Raw genomic sequence first — 6,000 nt, forward strand, 5'->3', positions numbered from 1 at the left:
GTTGGCAAGAATTAGAGTTGGGTGTGTGGTGAATGACACTTACAACACAGGGGGTTTTATCTTGCTCTAAGTGTCAGACAGAGGGAGCATTTTACAGCTGCACGGATGACTGGGCTCCACTCCACCAGGGCTGTCTTCAGCACACTCCCCTCTTCCTCCTGTTCCTCGCTTGTGAATGCTCACTGAGGCCGCTTCAGTGTCCCCTCTCCCACCAGGAATATTAATTGTTCTCTCTCCAGGGCCCCCCTGAAGCCACTTGAAAACGCAGCAGGTATCAACCACACAGGTTGTAAACTCACTGTGAGGATCAGTTCTTTGTCTCCTGTCTGTTTGTCCCCAGCTTAGCACATTCATGAGTTGTCAGTGGTCAGTTCTGTGGGTTCTACCGTGTGTCAGGTGCCCTTCTTGCCTGATGTTCACAGTGAGGAAACTTAGGGAAGTTAATTTGCACAGAATCACAGCGATAATATCACATGGCCAGGACTTTGAGAGTCATGTACTTAGTCTGAGGTTACAAAAAACCCGATGGAATCCAGCCTAAACTCAGTTAAAAATCCAGTTAATGATCAAATTGGAATCTCTAAACTATAGGAATATTTTTTAAAAACCTTTCACATTAATACAAGTGTTTGCAGTCTCTGGACAGCTAGCACTGTATTTTCTACCAGTTAATCAAAATACCCAGTGCCTGGCATAATCACTGAGTTTTCAAGTTCCAATAAATTATTAAGCGAGCTTTATATTGCAAATTGTGCTTCCCGGTACAATTTATTTCTCCAGTCTGTCTGCAGTGTGTGTGCTGTGCACAGTTTTCCTCATGTCTTCGAGCAAACAATATTCATTTAGTATTTGCCTTTTTGAAAAACCAATATTTGTAGAGTTTCTGTAAGTGAAAGCAACATTCCTGAAGTATGGTCGAAATAGTAGCTGTAGCGGGTACAAAATCATGGTAACTTATCGCTTTGCTGTTGGACATCATGAGCTTGAGTTTCCAACAGAAACGTATCCTTTCAGGCTTGTGGACTCTACAAAGCCCACGTTATGCAGCCTTGGTACAAATAAGATAGCTGCATTAGCAAATTCAAAATAGGCACTTTTTTTTTTTGCATGAAACAAACATCATCAGGTCCAGGTAGAGCAAAAAACACTTAACCAACTTAAGATCTACCACCTCTGCACATTCATTTGGACAACGGTTGGCTCTTGGGATCCATGTTTCAAGAGTTCACTAGAGAATAGATCTCACCAACCCTGCCCCCTGTGTGCACTTGCTGAGATTCTCTTAATTATTTACTTCTTTTTGTAGTTTCCTCCCCCAAGAACTTGAGCTCTCCCAGTGCTCTGCAGCCCCACCAGTTAGAACAGCCTGGCACTGGTAGGTGCCCAATAAGCATCACTGATTGAATCAGTGGGCACATCACCTGTCCCCCTTTCCAAGGCATGTTGTTTCTGAGATGTATGGTTTGTGTGCATTGGGGGGTTTCTTCCTCACACAAATTATAGGAGATAGAGGTGCCACTTTTTACCTCAGATCTAGGATATTGGGGCTGAGAGCTGAGAAGTCTTTCAAACCCTGTGTGCCCACATGTTAGCCCTTCTGGATCTGCTGCCAGGAGGAAGAGGGCTCTCAAATGTGGGATGAAATCAGACAACTCAAGCTGAGTACAAGCACAGTGCAGGAGTGGAATCAACAAAAACAAAGCTTCATTTTTAAGATGGGGCCATAGAGCTTTTTAGAGTTCGGGGGAAAAAGGAACACCTCCAATTTTACGAAAAGACAAGACCACCGCACGAACGGTAACTGTGAGGACTATTACATGGAAAGCTGCGAAGTGTTATCCATCCTTTGAATTGGTGTATTAAAATCTTAACCCACCGCTTAAAACATCATTGTTTTAACTGTTAAGCTGCTAACACCACATGCACGGCTGTTCCCGGGCCGCCACCAGAAAATGGGCTGTGCTCCATCTGCCTACCTCCACCCAGGCTGTCTCAGGCAGACCATGGAATAAAGACAGGATATTGCTCTATCTCCTGGCCACTTTAGAAGAACCAATCATTTTATCAAAAACAAATGACAGATGAGATTTGAATTACCTAGTTTAGACTATTTGCAAATAAGGATGCCTTCTTTCAGGCACGAGCATGGGATGTATTTTCCAAATAAGCACAGATCCACCAGTAAGATGCTTCCTCACTCCTGCATCCTAGCATCCCATTCCCTCGCTCTCTTCCTCGGAGTCTGCTCGGTGCTCCAGATCCATGACTGGACCCAAAGGAGAGTGGCTCAGGGCAGCTGTGCTAAACTCTGCCAAGTGACTAATGTGCATCTCAGTAGAAACCCCTATAGCCCCAGGTCTGTAGTTAACACTTGGATTGGTGTAGCTTTAAATAGCACTGCTGCTAGCTGTTTCATCTGGGATCAAAACGAGAGTGGAAGAAAAGAAGAAAACAAATGCAAGATCTACTTCTGTGAGCCTGACCAGGGAGATCAGCTTGACCAAGGGCATGATTGTGTCTTAAATAATCTTTATAGGAACGGAAGCCGTTTAAAAAAATCATCTCAGGAAATATTTGAGTTAATATAGGTAATTATTTTCTGCTTAATTAAAATTTCCCCGTCAGTAGCACAACTTGCAATTGGAGGGCTTAAAATGCCAATTTCAATCTTTTACCTGTTGACCAAGGGCCTGCAAACTACAGCCTCGGGCCAAGTCCAGCATGCTCCCTGTTTTCATAACTAATGTTTCACTGGGACACAGCCACACCACCCATACTTCAGAGTTGTCTGTGGCGCCTTCACACTACGACAGCCAACTTGGGTATTTGCGACAGACTGTATGGCCTGCAAAGGAAATATTTACTATCTCACCCTTAATGGGAAAAACTTGCAACCCCTGCTTTTTTTTTAAAATTGAAATATAGTTGATTTACAATATTGTGTTAGTTTTTGGTGTACAGCAAAGTGATTCATTTATATATTTTAAGGTTATTTTCCGTTATAGGTTATTACAAGATATTGCATATAGTTCTCTGTGCTATATAGTAAATCCTTGTTGCTTATCTATTTTATGTGTAGTAGTTTGTATCTGCTAATCCCATACTCCTCATTTATACCCCCTCCCCTTCCCCTTTGGTAACCATAAGTTTTTCTATGTCTATGAGTCTTTCTGTTTTGTATATAGGTTCATTTGTATTATTTTTTAGATTCCACATGTAAGTGATATCATGTAATGTTTGTCTTTCTCTGTCTGACTTACTTGGCTTAGTATGATATTCTCTAGGTCCATCTGGGCTGCTGCAAATGTTACCAGAGTGGGACCCCCTTCTGAGGCCCGAGAGTGTGCTCTCGTATAACACTAGGAAGTGAATTGTCAGAGGAGACACACGGACTGACAAAGCAAAAGACTTTATTGAGAAGGGCCGCCTGGGTGAAGAACAGCAGGGTAAGGAAACCCAGGAGAACTGCTCTGCCATGTGACTTGCAGTCTCAGGTTTTATGGTAATGGGGTTAGTTTCTGGGTTGTTTCTAGCCAGTCATCTTCCTCGTGCCCATATGTGGTCTGACTCAAGGTCCTTCCTGGTGGCATGTGCATCTCTCAGCCAAGATGGATTGCATTGTGAGGGTTTCTAGGAACTTGGCAGGACATATTATGGACTGGCATCTCCTCCCTCCTGTTCGCCCCTCCTGAATTCTCCTGGTTAGCTTTTGGTGGCAGTACTGAGTTCTTTATCAGGACCTCCTGTTGTGAGACAACTCATAGAGCAGTTATTATTGTGCCTGGCCAAGTTGGGTGGTTTCAGTCAACAGTTTCCTAACACAAATGGCAATATTTCATTCTTTTTTATGGCTGAGTAATATTCTGTTGTGTATACATATACACCACATATTCTTAAACCAGTCGTCTGTTGATGGGCACTTGGGTTATTTCCATGTCTTGACTATTGTAAATAGTGCTGCTATGAATGTTGGAGTGGATGTATCTTTTCAAATTAGAGTTTTTATCTTTTCTGGGTATATGCCCAGGAGTGGGATTGCTGGATTAAAATAAGCTCTATTTTTACTTTTTTGAGAAACCTCCATACTGTTCTCCATAGTGGCTGCACCGATTTACATCCCCACCAACAGTGCAGGAGGGTTCCCTTTTCTGCACATCCACTTCAGCATTTATTATTTGTAGACTTTTTGATAATAGCCATTCTGACTGGTGTGAGGTGCTGCCTCATTGTAGTTTTGCTATGAATTTTTCTAAAAATTAGCGACGTTGAGCATATTTTCATGTGCCTGTTGACCAAGGGTCTGAAAACTACAGCCTCAGGCCAAATCCAGCATGCTCCTGTTTTCGTAAATGTCCATTATTTACGAAATAAATAACTATTCTGCCCATTTTTTTTTGATTGGGTTTCTTGTTGTTGTCGTTGAGTTGTATGAGCTGATTGTATATTTGGATATTAACACATTGTCAGTTGCATCATTTGCAAATATTCTCTCCCATTCTGTAAGTTGTCTTTTCATTCTATTGATGGTTTCCTTTGTTGTGCAAAAGATTGGGTCCCATTGGTTTATTTTTCTTTTTATTTCTTTTGCCTTGAGAGACTGATCTAAGAAAATACTGCTATGATTTACGTCCAAGGATGTTTTTCCTATGTTCTCTTCACAACCCCTGTTTGTGGTAATTACACAGAAGCAGATCTCTACCCTTCTAATGCAGGGAGGGCTCACTGAACTGTGTGCACGCCTCTAGAACAGTGGTTCTTCTCCTTGGCCTCACATGCCCTGAGGAGCATTTTTTTAAAAAACAGACCAGTGGAACCAATCTCGGGGGGTGGGTCCATATTGGCATCTGTTAAAGCTCCAAGGTAGAGAACCACTGCTCTAGGGAAAAAAGAGAGGGAGGCATCTGTTAAAGCTCCAAGGTAGAGAACCACTGCTCTAGGGAAAAAAGAGAGAGAGGGAGGGAGAGAGGGAGAGACAAAGAAAGAAAGGAAGAAAAGACTGAATGGTTCTAACACTCATGACGTCACATGATGTACCTCAGTGGCTGTCAACCCTCACTTCACTCTGGAATCACTGGAGAGTTAAAGAAAAAACCCAGTCTTCTTCCTCCTTCTCCATTCTCCATTCAGGCCTAAAGCCACTAGCTGACCACACTGTGGTTGGGAGTGGCTGTGGGGTGTGAGTTGGGGTGGGAGAACTGTGGTGGGCCAGAGTAGGGTGAGAAGGACACCTCTGCAGACTTAGGGACAACTTGATTTGGGAGTTAGGGCCTTAGGAAGGTGTCCACACAGGGGAAGACATGCAGTGGAGTTGGGAGATTGGTTATGTATTGGAGGTTAATTAAATGAGTGAAAATATTAAGGCTAGTGGAAGCCAGGTTTCTTACAATTGGAGGAGGGAGTTATAATTGCAAAAAGGGACAAAAACTAGACTCAACTCTGTGGTGGTAGATTGGAATTGGATGTATCGATGTGGGGAAAAATATATATATAAAAATTTGGACAGATGTGTCTGTGTGTGTATGTACACACATACATACACATGTATACACATAAACATATATATGCATACATATAGCCCCTAGCTTTGTCCACTGAGAGGGCCTGGGAACAGTAATGCCCCAGTACCAATGAGCATACTTATCACTCAGATATTGGCTTCTAAATACCATTTTCCACTGAAAGGAACCAAGATTCTTTAGAGGAATGTCTGCTTCCATGACTAGGGGTTGGGAAAGTACATGATGAGGCTGAAACACTTTGTTGTGAAAGTGTTCAGAGAATGATGGGGACCTGTCAAAGGAGGCAGAAGCCAGCTTGAATGGGCTCCCATTGCCACATCAGGGACAATCTGAACATCCAAGTTAATAATGATGGTAAGAGATTACAAGCATTGAATAAACCAGGAAACCACAAGTTGATATTGATATAAATTTAAAAATGAATTAATGGAAAGTGATGAATAGGCCGTTTACACAGTTTCTAAATACCTGCCTACAAATG

The sequence above is a fragment of the Delphinapterus leucas genome, chromosome 13 (genome assembly GCF_059928025.1).
Source record: "Delphinapterus leucas isolate spDelLeu-1000000601 "Yukka" chromosome 13, BTC_Dleu_Yukka2, whole genome shotgun sequence".
NCBI lineage: Eukaryota > Metazoa > Chordata > Mammalia > Artiodactyla > Monodontidae > Delphinapterus > Delphinapterus leucas.